The 14,983-nt window shown below is 41.7% G+C and overlaps 1 long non-coding RNA gene and 1 pseudogene across 1 annotated transcript in view; both read left to right on the forward strand.

Annotated features, from left to right (window-relative positions):
- The first annotated feature begins 224 nt into the window (after positions 1 to 224).
- The window catches only part of LOC147034906 (uncharacterized), a 114,791-nt gene continuing 100,032 nt past the window's right edge, over positions 225 to 14,983 (forward strand). Inside the window, exon 1 of the long non-coding RNA XR_015060731.1 lies at positions 225 to 1,323. This is a non-coding gene — a long non-coding RNA (uncharacterized LOC147034906). The remainder of the gene's footprint in view (positions 1,324 to 14,983) is intronic.
- LOC147034907 (PRKR-interacting protein 1-like) lies at positions 8,184 to 10,222 on the forward strand (annotated as a pseudogene).

Below are 14,983 nucleotides of genomic sequence, written 5' to 3' on the forward strand. Positions count from 1 at the left end.
AGAAAATAGCAGGAACTCAACACCTCTCATCCAATATATTTTCTCGTATTTCCGATATTTTTGTGCATCCAGGAACACACAATTATGGCTAACCATATTTAAATGGCTATTATTTGGTTTATTTGTTGCGGGGTTAAGCAAGTTGAAGGTGGGGGGGGAATGGGGCAGGGGTAAGGATGAGTAGGCGGGGACAAGCACGCCCTGTCCAGTCCATGTCCCTCGAGTGTGGGTAAGCTGGTGAGGGTGGTTGAATGAACGGAATCCGTCTGTGACTGGGTTTCGGCTAGTTTGATTTATTTGTTGAAAATTATGTTTAAAAGACAATTTTAATTATAAATTTCACACGAGTAATGGCAGGTTAAAAGTGCCTGCCCCAGCAGAAACGATCAAGTCACTGAAAACGCACACAGCGCATAAACGAAAGGCCTCGTTAGCAATGTGCCGCTGAGGTTGTGCCACCACATTCAAGGCAGGAGTTTGGAATGTGTTCAGGATATCGGCGATAACCTGCCTCCACTTCCAAAAAAAAAAACGTAAGATATTCAACATCCACCAACAAGCGCTAGCAGATGGGAAACCCAGCTTCATGTCCATTCCATGGACGCTGAACAGATAGATGCCTTGTCCTGCATGCAAAACACCATGATAATTTATTGCTGGGTCAAGATTCCATCCCAGTCTTGACAGTTCAGAGGCAAGTGCTAATAGCCTTCCAGCAAACTTAGCAAAGTCAGGATTCTGGAATTAATATATCCACAATCCTGAAAGTTAAGATCCTGGATGAAGAGTGAAAAAATACATTATTTGGGTATAAGCCGATCACTGGCTGACACGGGGGTTTAGACTTAAGCGCACTCACCTCTCAGCTGTCTCGCCTGGGTTTAAATCCCGACCAAGATATAAACTGTAATCCTTGTGTTTCAAAGGCAGGGTGATTCATCAATGTGTGTGCTGTCCCTTGGATACACGTTAAACTGGACGTCCCTTCTGCCGGCATTAGTTGGTGGACGTTAAAGATCTATGGTGTCCTTCTCGGAAAGTAGATGAGCTATCGCCAATACCCTGGTGAAATTCCAAATTGCTGCCCTTTATCCTGATGGGAGAGGGATGGCAAACTGCCAATCATGGCCCCTGGCCAAGAAACTGCTTTGGCATGCCAAACGCTCTGTAACAGTAGTATGGTACATTGGGAAGCCGTTCACTGTCCAGACATTTTGAACGTTCATTTTTTCGAATCTTGTAAATTGTAGAAGCTATTCACACATGACAGAATAAAGTGGAGGATGTAGCAGAAAGGGGAGCCGATTCTACATCTGTTTCTATGTGAGTTAAAAGCGGTGTTACTATACGGTTGCATTTAGAGTGTAAATGAAGTGTGATTACCCTTTCGCATTTAGATGGTCCAATTTATGTGCTAATGCCTTAAAATTGTCTCTGAAATCTAACACATGTCATGTAATGGGACCATTACATATCTATCGCTTTTGACAGCTACAAAATTGGACTGCTTTTGTGGACATTGTGAATTTTTTGTGAAATTGTTATAATTAACTCAAGATGTCTACATTCAAAGTTGGGAACAGGTAATAAACGTCGTCGATGACAAAGGCGGTATTATTTACAGTGTCGAGGAAGTGGTATGTATTATAACATGGTGTGCAATGATTTCCACACATCTCATAAAGCAAAGAACATTGAGATCAGTAATTTTTTTGACATTGTAGTACAGCTTGTATTTGGCCAAAAGGATGAAGAAACGATTGAAATATACACATCTGAAAACGTTTGTGCTTTGCCAGGATCCCCCCTTGGGACAATGGATCTGTGCAATCAGTCCACAATTCTGTGAAGTGCACAGAGATTCATCAACAAGTTATGGATGGCTGAAAACAATTGTATTCATTCTACCATTTATATATTTTGTGATTTCTTTCTTTTTAGACACATTTGAAAAACTGGAATTTGTTTTTGCAGTTGCCTGAACATGCACCACTAATAACCTATGAAGTGTGATCACATTATGAATGATATATATCACAGTGCAGTGTGTATAAACAGCTCTACAACAATCAAATTTCTATTTTGAGCATCAAAATCCTGCATTATACTGCAGAGGCAAGCTGACTATTGCAAAGCTCGTGACACATGTCAGGAGGGTAATCTTTGACCATTCCCTTCAAACCTTTTTGCTCATATGTTTTCATTTAGCTTCAGCAACACATCTCTTTATGGATTGCATTCATCTCTTTGCAGCTAAATATGTCTGTAGCTGTGAGATAGCCACAAAAATACAGCTAGTTATGTTTGGGAAATTGCTGGTGGGAAGCGATGAATTGTGTGTTCATGTGATGGAATGTTAACATGCAATAGCAGGTGAAATAACCTTGGACCATGCACACAAAAATCGAGTTTGAAATGGGACTTGAAGGGAAACCTGTTGATGGAATGGGTTGGTGGGTTATTCTGTCTCTCGTGGGATTATAAAGCCTGATGTTGAAATCTCCAGCAAACCAATCTTCAACCTTAGCACAAATACATCAACTATAACATACTTACTGAATGTGTCAAACAGGTGTTGTACAGAATGATGTTTATACAGGGTGTCCCAAAAAATATATACAACTTTTCATCTGCAAAGAGGATGGTCATAACATATATTTTAAAAAAAGATATATGGTTGGATAGAAAGCTGAAAGGTTGAAGTTTATTGTACCAATGTGAAAATTGCCACCAAAATTTAAATTTTGGTATAGAATCGTCGTTTTCTTTTAGACCACATGTTCGACGTAGGCTCCACGTTGTCCGATCACTGCCTGCAAACGTGTTGTCATGTTCTCCATCACTTTTGGGAAACGTATCCTGAGGAATGTTCTGGATTTCTCGGTGGATGTTTTCCTTCAGCTGATCAAGAGTCTGAGGCCTAGGGTTTCCATAGATCCTGTCCTTGAGATACGCCCACAAGAAGAAGTCTGGAGGAGTAAGGTCAGGGGAATACGGTGGCCACTCAACGTCTTTGTAGAGAGAGATAAAGCGGTCCTCAAAATGTTGGTTGAGAAAACGCCTTGTTTCCCTGGCTGTATGGGGCGGTGCCCCATCCTGCTGGAACCACTGGGTTCTCATCTGGATCAGGTTGTTTCTCCTACGGGCCTGAGTACGTAGCTCAGGCAGAGAGAATTCCTGAATCATTTTGTGATAGTTCCTCTGGTTTACCGTGCAAGTGCGTCCCTGGTCATCTTCAAAGAAGTATGGACCAATTATCCCATACCAACCAACCGCCACCCACATGGTGACTTTGAGAACAGATCGAGGCACTAGTTCAGTTGATGCATTACCAGGATTTTCAGTTCCCCAGTACCGAAAGTTTTGCTTATTTACCTCCACGGACAAGTGAGCATGGTATTCGTCCATCATGTGAAGTTTTTTTTGAGGAAGTCTGCTTCTTCCTCCAACTTTCCTGAGAACCAATTTGCAAAGTCTAGTCGTTTGCATTTCTGTTGATCAGTAAGCACTGTTTCCGTTTGAATTTTGTATGGAAAGACATGAATGTCTCGGTGAAGTATCCTCTGAACGGTGCTCTTATGAATGTTTGTCTCGGCAGAAAGTCGTTGAATCGATTTTTTGGGACTCTGAACGACCACCTGTCTCACCATTTCCACATTTTCTTCACTACGACCTGTCCTCTTCCGACCACTGTGACCCTTGTGAAGGTCACAGATGGTTCCCACATTGGTAAATTTGCGATGGTGCACTTTATTGTCCGAAAGTTTGGTGCATGGCGCAAGTGGATACCGAAATGTCTCGAGTAAAGACGTTGCACCTGTATGACACTTTTCGTCTGGTGCCAAAGTTCAACAATTTTCGTCCGTTGTTGTATGGTCAGTCTTGGCATTTTTCGGGTGCTTGCTTGGTATCGAAATAAACTTCAGGGTCTCTGCAACAAGAAATGAAACATTAGTGACAAAATTACTGCTTTTTTAGGATCGAATGAAGCATTTTAAAAGTTGTATATTTTTTTGGCGACACATATATATATATATATATATATATATATATATATATATATATATATATATATATATATATATATATATATATATATATATATATATATATATATATATATATATATATATATATATAGAGCCTGGTGTTGGCGCAATGGTTAGGGCAGCGGCTTGGGATCCAAAAGGTCCTGAGTTCAAGCCCCGTTGGGCCACTGAATTAATACACCAGGGGGTTGACTCAGCATGTCATCCTTCCGAGGTCAGCGAAATGAGTACCAGTATACTGGGCCGGTGTATACCCCGGTTAAAATAGGTGTACCATATCCCTGTGTCGTAAGAGGCGACCAGGGTTGCGTCAGGAAGGGCATCCGGCGTAAAACATGTGCCAAATCACTATGCGGATCATACGGATGATCCGCTGTGGCGACCCCTCACGGGAGCAGCCGAAAGAAGAAGAAGAAGATATATATATTCAAAACAGCATTATCACTTACCTTGTGTAAGTCTTCTTGGGTTGCTTTATGCAGCTACTTCAGCTCGAGGAGTGTGGGTGGGTTCAATCATTCATATAGTGCTCGCTACCTGAGTGTCGTCGATTAGGTGAGAGCTGATTAGATATTACCTCCATTCATAGGTGAGAGATGTCGGTGGGTCTGTCTTTATTATCTTGCCAAAGCAATGTATGTTACTCGATCGGTTTGTTTGTTTTTTTTGTTTATATATTTATATATTTGTCTGTTACAATTGATTTTCAACTTTCAACTTGCTCTCTAAGTCACAGTTCTAAAGCAATGGCTCTCAAACTTGACATGTATACTCGTGAGCGCAATACGTTTCGACGCCCAAAAGTTTGAAGGTCAAGGTCAAAGGTCAAGGTCACCAGAGGGTCAAACATCAAAATCAACGAAACCCTTAGCTTTTGAGTAAATTTTTATCGGATCATCTCCAAACTTGGTGGATATATAGCATATCGATAGGCGCTCAGCTGATTAGTTTTTGGTGGCGATCTGCCTTGACCTTCATGGTTAGCGCCTTAGGTCGAAGTTGACCTTCATGAAGGTCATTTTTAAATCTTTGACTAACAATATCGAGTAGTACCTCAAATTGAAGCCCGAGAAGAGTGTTTCCCCAAATATATAAAAATTTAGTCGTAATGATGTCATTTGATGACGTCATGACAAAAAAACTGATTTTTCATAAAAAATGAAACTCTCAAATCAAGGTCTTTTGGCAAGATAACCTTTGGCCTTAGGCCAAGGTACGCTTTTTCTTTATATATTTTTGATTTTGAATTTGACTGATATATTTGACTGATTTTGAAGTTTGCAAGTGGTTGTATTAGAGAGTGCTATCGTGGACTGGTATCAGAGAGTGGGACAAGGGTTTTAAGGAGACAGAAAGTTGTCAGAAACATAAAAGTACTGGTTGACCAAGCACAAGTGCAGCAGACGTTGAACGAGTATCTGAATAATTTCAACAAAGTCCCAGAATATCAAGTTTATGCACATGCGGGGAACTGGGACTACCAACCACCACTGTGCACAGGATATTGCATAAAAGACTGAAGTTTTATTCCTATAAGGTGCAGATTATTCAGAAACTCAAAATAAATGACGCAGCCAAATGCAAGGCATTTGCCTTGGAAATGCTCAGTCAGATGGAGGGTGACGAAGATTTCCTGATAAAGGTCATGTTCACAGACTAAGCTTGCTTTCATGTATCGTGGAAGGTCATCTGGCAAAATTTGAGGATCTGGAGCTCAGAAAACTCCCACATGGTCAATGAACACATTCACGACAGTTCAAAGCTCAATGTATGGTTTGACCTTCTTCCCGACCGCTTGGTGGGTCTGTTTTTCTTTGCAGAGGATGCAGTGACCTCAATAACTTCCATGAACATGTTGGGAGGATGCACCTTCCCACAGATTGAAGACTTGCAATCCGATATCATTTTTCAACAGTCCCCTCAGTGGGCCTTAGTTGTTCGAGCTATCCTGAATGAAAAATTTCCAGGTAGCTGGATTGGCCGAGATAGAAGAACCACCTGGCCACCATGATCACCAGACGTAACCCCCTTTGATTTTCCTCTGTGAGGGTTTGTCAGAGATGTCGACAACACCAAGGTGGCAAACCCGCAGGATCTTCGTTCTCTGATCACAGTTGCATGCACACTGATGGAGGCAAACATGTTGAGCCAAACATGGCAAGAACTCTTGTACCGCCTTGATGTCCGGCACATGACAAACCGAGCTCACATTTAAATGTATTGATGGCTTCCACAAAACGTTATGAGTTTCTGTATCATATAAATCATTGTATCATTTGTGGTTCTAACTATATTAACAACCAAAGGTGTCCAGGTCTTTTTGGAACACACTGTATGTATATTCTTTAAATAAGTGAGGCACAATTAAAAGCAAGGTACATCAGACAGTGGGGCAAAACATCAAGGTCTGGTATGGGAAAGGGAGTGGCTATAATGTGTTTTTTTTTTTTTACAGAATTGTTTTTGTTGCAATACCTAAAAAGAACAAATAAGTACACATAGTTGAATGCCAAAATTCCATGTTTTATTATTCTGTTCTATTTTACTTGCTGGAGTAAATGGATTTGATTGCCTTTGATTATCCCTTATGACATATTGTTTATTTTGAGCATACTAAACAATATGATGATTATTTGCTGTTGATTTAATTGAGATGATAATCAAGAATGTATAAGGTGTAAAATCAAATATGTTGTGGCATACTTTTAATCGACAATGATGTAGGATGTGGCAGGCATGCACATTCATACAAAGAGAACGCTTTGAGAAGCATTGGAACGAAAGAACTAAGCAACTAAATCATTTGCTCTGCCATTAACATGATTGTTCAGAGTAAAGCAGCAATCGGCATATCCTGTCAATTGGAAATACAAATGGTACTTGTTCTCCTTGCTAATTACTCTTATAGTGGGTGTCTGGAAATCATATCCATTGTAAGCGATGCATTGGCATACTGGGGGAACACTCGTGGAGTGCAGTCATTGGCTTGTAATAGTTCCAATAAAAAATTTGGAAATTGACATTGAACGAAAGTTGCATCCTCCCTGTAGTTTGAGGCTGAAAGGTAGCTGATGAAGCACTGATATTGAGAGTCCAGTGAGAATGCAGTCAGCGATCAGATTTAACTGTGCTGAGTTGAAGGGTTGCCAGGGGTAACAAAATCATATCTAAGAGCTGTGCTGGAGAGCCAAACTATGACGTGACGTACGTGAAGACCGAGTCAGCCGAACCATGTCTGGTACCGGAGTTGACTGGGGTTCAAAGATGGCCACAAACACAGTTAGGCACGATTGCATTGCAGCATTTGAGATAATGAATGTTGTGTGTTGTCACTTGAATTACTCAAGAGTGAGTGTGTAAAGAGTAAGCCCAAAGTCAAAAACTTCAAAGTGTTGAAGTCGATCACAATGGACAGCTGCAATTATCCCCCAATTAATTCACACATTGAGAAGCACTATGTTTTTAATCATTTCTATTTTATTTACAAAGATATTTGGCACTGGAGAGGTTATGAAACCTATGCCATAAAAGCATGCCACTGCCTGAGGTTTCTGCAGAACAGAGTGACTTTTGTCCTTCAATGCCCGCACAGTCTTTATTAGTTCCTTACCAGTTTCTCCAGAGGGACCTATAGGTTTTCTCTCCATCCATCCTTCTTTCTGTCTGTCCCACCTGTGTTTTTTCCGACTTTTTTGTCCCATGCCCTTCCACATATTCAATTGAAACTTGGTACATGGCTTTATTATGATAAGTTACAGAAAAAGTTCGAGTTTCAGGGCGTTTCGTCAATTTTTCACGGTTATGCCCTTTTTGGACTTAAAAAATCACGTATTATACATGAAACGGTGTTCAGGTGTCTTCACTCCACCTCACTGCTTTACACCCATTGGCTGGACAGCTTGTCTGGCTCCACCCCAATAAAATCATGCACTGTCATTGCATGAAGCAGCACAGACCAGCAAGTCTCAGGCCTTAGGCCTGGGTGTTAGTACATGGCCCAGTGCAATTATAATGATCCCGGGTGTATAACCACAATATATTATATAAGCACATAAGCCGTGCGCATATTTATGCTTCATGTATGTACATCGTGTTCTTTTTAATATGAAATAAACAAAGCTTACAAAAGAACGAAACAAGTTGGGTTGGAGTTTCTTCTTATTAATTTTATTTCCGGTATCGGTTCGATCGTCCACTTAAGCAAACTAAATTTTATTTTCCAGTTTATTTTCCTTGTTGTTGTCTTTATTGGTTTCTAGTCGAAAAAGATATCAGTAAATGAAAGTTGCTTTTCCTTTTATTTTACTGAATAGACCCAAACACGATGCGTTAGTTTCTTCTTCTTCATTTTGGTTCTGGTATTGGCTTGAGTGTGCATTAAATGCAAACAAATTTTTATCTCCTAAACATTCATTGGGACCAGTTGGGGAGATGTATTGCAAAGCAATTCTTGCTCTTGGCTTGTATGATGCGGCTAAAGCATCATCGCATCTAAATTCATCACCTTGGCTGCTCACCATAGTTTCACTTTCTTCTCCATTCTGAAGATTCTACAGTGCCAGTGCCATTCTGCAGACTGGTATACCATTTTGCTGAGAGCAAACCTTTGATATCACACATTCTCAAAATTATATCTCAAAAAAAAATCTCTCACATTGAAGTCAAGAGGATAACAACACACCAAAAATGGGTTGCCATCGTTTTCTTTATTTTTCTTTTCATAAATAATGCTCATGGAAGAGCAAGGTACAACTAGCAGTGGGACAAATATAAAGGGAATGACGAGAGAGACAGAGAGAGAGAGAAAAAAAAACTGAAATCAGCAAGTAAGAAGGCTGGGTTAGTAATGGTTAATGGGAGTAATAAAGATCATAGGTTAGAATTGGGGGTGATAATATAATTGTAGGTGAACCACTTGCTTGAAAACCCTGGTGGAAAGAGTGAGACAGAACAGCCTCTGAAAGGTGGGTCCATAGATGGAAGGCATGAGGAATAAAAGGGTTTAGGTGTGCAGAGCCTGGATTTTAGAATTTTAACTAGGAGGAGTTTACTGGAAGAATGGTTCTATCCTGGAGTTGATCGGCAGGGTTGGAGGAATGACAGAAAAGAGGCAACAATGTTCGAGAATAAACGATAGAAAACAGAGATCACCAACCTGCCTGCAAAGTGAGAGCAACATACTCTGTGCTTTGGCCTCATTTACAAACTTGTTCCATATTTTTCTTTAAACTTCCACTACTAAAATGCTTGCATTTTGATGTATAATTGGCAATGCATTATTATGTTTTTTTAAAAACTGTTCGTTATTTCAAAAATCTAAAACCATTCACAGATTGAATGTGGTGTTCTCGAGGGTTGCATGTGGTGTTCTGGTGTTCTGGAGGTCTCTGGACATTTGTAGAATGACTTCGATTTTCCAGTGTGAAAGACCTGGATTTAATTTGTAGTTTCTCTTCTGAGCGGGATATGTAAGGCAATCAGTTCATTGTTGGACAGGAAGGTAGCTAGGCCTATGATAGTAAGAATGGATGACCATACACAGGGACAAGGAGAAGAACCATAAGAAGACCATAACGAAGGACAATAGATAATCATTGGACCGTCGTCGTTCCGCATACGGTCGGAGAGATGCAACATTTGCAGTTGGAAAAACTCATGAGGCAGTCAGAGCGACCAGTAGTAATCCCAGAGGGAATGAAGGAATGGACTCGAAAACCTCTCTAGGAGTTTGTAAGGGATATCATGGGTTTAAGTACAGAAGTTGGGTATGGAGAGTTCCATGTTTATTACCTACATCCATGGCACAAGTGTGTCTGACAGGACTATCTGGATCGTCAGGCTGAGAAGGCACTCAAAGACGAGGAATTCCAAGAGAGTTTGGAGAAGAATCGTGAGAGAGGTCTCCAGTACATACCACGTAAATGTACCAAGCAAGCCAAGTTCAGAGCAAAAAAGGCAGCTGATTGCTTGGCAAAAAAGATCAAGGAGGCAGGAGAGCAGTGTGAGGAAAAGGTAGGGGAAGAATCTGATGAAGAGGAAGAGGCAGTGGCAGACGATGCAGAGGAACCTAATTTTTTGATGTGTGGGAGATGATTCACTTCGACTGACTGTGAGAGTCGTAGTGGATTAAACACAGGATCTGTCCCGTGGCACAAACTCGAAGCTCTCCAGGCCATTTTTGTGGTGTAGTCATGCCCGCGGGGAGGGGCATGATGATGATGCATGATGGGCGTGATGGTTGGAGGAGTGGCCGTGGGGTTCGGCGAGGGATATGAGGTGTGCACGCCGTCTGAGGCGTGGTAGTAATACTGGAGTCGGCCGGCTCGTGAGTGTACCGCGTACGGAATAAAGGAGAGCCGCGGGCACAGTACGCCCTGGCTCGCACTCGTGCAACACAGCGATGATCACAGCGACAAGGATCGCCTCGCACACTGCCATCTATGACCGTAACAATGGGCGATGACCCTCGGCCCACACACCGTAGACGACCTCGAGAGCCCAGACCGCCGTCCGAGTGATTGCATTGCCACGCTCGCCCACGACCCACGCCTCAGACGGCGTGCACACCTCATATCCCTCGCCGAACCCCACGGCCACTCCTCCAACCATCACGCCCATCATGCATCATCATCATGCCCCTCCCCGCGGGCATGACTACACCACACTTTTGACGTACAGTACTTGCTTCGTATCAAAGAGATCTCTGGCCGAAGGTTTTCATGAAGCCAGTTGGTATGCTCATGAACGCATTTTGGTTTGTTGTTTTTTTTATGGAGTGATTCCATGCACCTGCTGATTGCAATTTGACAAATGTACCTGATAAATTTTGCAGCTAGATTTTGAGGAAAACTTTTAAAATTCAATAGTTATTTTGCTTTTCAATTTTTGCCCTTGCTTTGAAAAGTTGCAATTTGATGTCAAGCTGTTCACTACCATCTCCGATCATCCCCCATCCAAAACCATGATCTTTTCTACTGCCATTAAACCTTCGCAAGCCCACCTCTTTCCAAATTTCCAGTTTTTTCCTTCCTGAGAGCTTGCTTCTGTATCCATCTTGTCCACCCCATGTGTCCTTCCCTGCCCCTCATTCCACATTTGTCCAAGTCTCCCTCTTTTTTTTGTCCCTCATCTCTGCTGTTGGTGTTTCCTCCTCTCTACTACTCCATTTGTTCTGTTTCGTCATGATCCCTTCTAGGTTCTGGCTCCTCCTCGAGCCTTGACTTGGTACATCATAAAGTAGTCTCCTTGTGAATTTTGAAACGAAACTTGGACCTGGCCAGGTGAGGTTTTACTTGCTGTCTTTTTTTGAATCTTGGTGTGTACATTGAGCAGTTGAACTACAATCATACTACTTGTTTCTTAATGTATTCCACTCTAACTCTCTGAGGATTTCTCAATCGTTCTGATTTCTGAATAAATGCTGAGACACTATTTAATGCTATATTTCAAAATATATGAGCCTTTTGGTGAGAATTTGCATTGGCTTGCAGAGCCTCATTATCATGATGATGCCATAGGGATGCTCAATGTCAACAATGAAATGCTGAGAGGATGTCCAGGTTGACAAGTGTGCCTTTAGTGTCTTTTTCCATCAGGATTTTTTCTGCCAACACATCTTATGAAATTTAGGTCAAGACAGATTTGAATATTGGATTGCTTGTTCGCAAAGAACCATGAATATTTTTCAATAAAATTCTCATTAGTGAGTATGTAATGTTTGGCCTGCTAATCTTTTTCTTTTGTCAGTAAACGTTTCGCTTTCAATGGGAAAATACTTTCTTTATTCGAATTTAATTTTCCTTTCCTTACGATCATTCATTACTGCTTACACTTCTCATTAATTTTTTTTTTAATGAAGAGAGAGAGATTTTATGTCTTTTATTGGAGTGTCTTCATAGTTTCGCATAACACATTTTCAGCAGGATGGTCAAATTATTTATACAGTACAACCAAGTATCCAACAGCAACTGATGATAAGTCAGGTGTAAAAAGCTTCACCTTGAGGGTTGTTGATGGAAACAAATCTCAGATAGCAACTTTCCAATGAATTTCGAGCACACAAAAAACAGCCATCTGATCTGGAGACATGGCTTGAATAGTAATTTTATGGTCCATCACAGAGGCAGTGTGATAAAATAATGAAGTGTGTTTTTTTTTTTGTGAAAACAGAAAAATTATTATGAAAAGGTCATGCATGTACATAAGTTGCACTAAAAGGCAATGTGGAGGAACACCATGGACCTCTCCTTATAGACTTACTGATTTGCCCTTGTCAAATGCCATCATGTAACTTTGATATTGTAGGTGCATGCATGCATGCATGTCATTCTAGGCTAGCTAAAATGATAAAGTCGATAGAAGGACACCTGTTGAACCACTGGACATGGCAGAAGACTAAACGCTGGTAGATTGCAAGTCCTTTGGTACATTGAAGGTGCCTCGGAGGCCAAACTCGAGGGCAACTGGCCTGAAACTCATTACTGGTTAGGGCAGGGATTTGAATTTTTGCCAGGGTGCACAGTGGATGACTTGTGAATGATCGTGGAATCATTAACACCCACCCGCAAGTTCTAGCAGATGGGATTTTGACTTAATGTCCCATCCCAATGGACAGTGCACTCATTGGTGTAACACCCTGCTTGCAAAACACTTGTGTGGCAGTTTATTCTTGGTTGTAAATTTCACAAAGATAATAATGTGAATGTAAGAAAATATGCATGATTATTCATTCATACTTTGGGAATGCAAGATAGCTTCGAGGTATGTGCACTAACATGGGTATACAAGGAGCTTTGTCACAGGAGACCCATCAATTGGCCCATCATACCTGCATTGAACCAACCCCAGAACCCATCAGCCATCCACACACGAGCCACCTACAAGTCCTGCCAATATCCCTGTACCTCTTGACCTCCAAAGCATCTGTCTTCTTCTCTGTGCCTTAATGCCAGGATCCCATGGTTCGGGAAGCTATATTGAAGGAAGCGATTATTTGTGAGAATATTAATTAGGGGACGTAGCAGAGACAATGATAATACTCGTGGACTCCCACCCGCAAATTCGTCCCCCAGTAAATATGGCACTCCCTCTGGAGTCCACACCCCAAAGAGGCAGGTCAGCCTCACCAACGACATTGGAAATGGACCAGTTAGCAATGATGTTTGATCAAATAATGAGCATAATGGACGCTGGGTTGGCTGGGAAAAGGAAGGAAGCAAAGGCAGACATGAAGGCAATGGGCGATGATATGGCATTGACATTCCAAGCCATACGGGATGATGTCAATGGAGTAAGTGGGTGTGTGGATGGTGTCTGGGGCGAGATGAAGGTGGGTCAGGTCAAAATGACAGATAAAATAAATAAAATACAGATGCAGATAAAAGGACTTAAGGAAGGGCAGGAACAACTAAAAATATAAATCGGAGGGAATACAGAGCTGATAAAAGAATTTAAAAATGCCCAGAAAGAAACCAAAAGGAAACTGATGGTCAAGATGGAATGTAAGGTGAGACATAATAAGATAACACAGAAAATAGAGGAGATGGGACAAATAATAGAGACAAAAAACGGGAGATGAACGAACAAATGAAGACTCAGGAACGATGGAAAAAGGAACACATAGTGTTGTGGGAATGGAAAATGAGAGAGTACAGAATACCGAAAGTAATTCCAGAAGAGGGACTAAAGTGAGCCAAGTGGGAGATCAGGAAGATAAGAGACGAGATAGATAAAGTGAAGGAAAAGTGAGTAGAGATGGGGGAGGAGTACAGCAAATTAAGGAAAAATTGATGGAATGTGTTGAAATGAGGCTTAAAGATCGAGATAACGCATTGCAGGTCCAGGTGGAGAGGATACGAGACCTCGAGGAGAACCAGGCTGAGGTGAGTTCGGTCAAGGTAACATCGTGTGAGCCTCCACGGGTACTTGGTGCGAACAGGTGTCTGTCGAGCTTTGGGTTCTTGGAGCAATGAGAGGCATGGAGTGTGTGCCGTGTGTGCAGAGAGTGAGTGTGACAGAGTGCATGCTGGGAACGAGTGGTATGGAATGGGTGAGCAAGCAGGAAAACTTGGAATATGCACCGCCACAGACGGGTAGCCATTTGCTTGACTGATGGGAGGGGTGAGCCCCCTGTGTATGCAAACACTGCAAGGTGTGCACCATGAAAGCCATGATAACCTATCATACACCTCAAAATGGAGTTTGTGCAAGGCCCTTGGGGATGGGAGGATGTTAAATCGCTACATCCTCCATCGTGTGACCCTTAGTCCTACTGTCAAGTTTGGTTGCAATTGGATAAGTAACCACCAGATGTATAGCAGTCAAAAAACAGTCAGACAAACAGACAGAAACCAAATTGCGTATTTTAGTAAGATTACAAGAAGGAATTTCAACTACGTGGACATATGGACCACACTGTTTTTACCACAATCTCGCAATGGATCCCATCCCTCCTTACATGTAACAATATCCTAACAGCTCTGATTGTTTCCATATTCTTGTGAGATCAGCTGCAAAAGTTTTTGGGTCACGTCTTAACTAATGAGTTGCCCTCATTTGGCGTTCAACTAAAAGTGGCAGGAAATTTGACCTGGTGTTGGCTTAGCGGTAAGGGTGGTGGCTTGGGATCCTCAGGTCCTGAGTTCAAGCCCCGTTGGCTGCTGAATTAACACCAGTGGGTTGATTCAGCCTGTCATCCTTCCGAGGTTGGTGAAATGAGCACCAGTGTAGCAGGCAAAAGGCTGCACATGAAGGGAAGGGGTATTGATGGATTTATTAAATCTGGCATTGGTGTGGTGCAGGCATGATGGGCCAAATGGCCTCCTCCTGTTCAAAAAAAATCCTTGTAATTTCCTGGTAAAATTAAACGTTGTTCTGGGTGTTGACAATAACTTGCCTCCTTTTCACGATAGACACGACGGATAAAATCTAATGCT

The sequence above is a fragment of the Eptatretus burgeri genome, chromosome 1 (genome assembly GCF_056783735.1).
Source record: "Eptatretus burgeri isolate ZD-2024b chromosome 1, Ebu_testis_v1, whole genome shotgun sequence".
Lineage (NCBI taxonomy): Eukaryota > Metazoa > Chordata > Myxini > Myxiniformes > Myxinidae > Eptatretus > Eptatretus burgeri.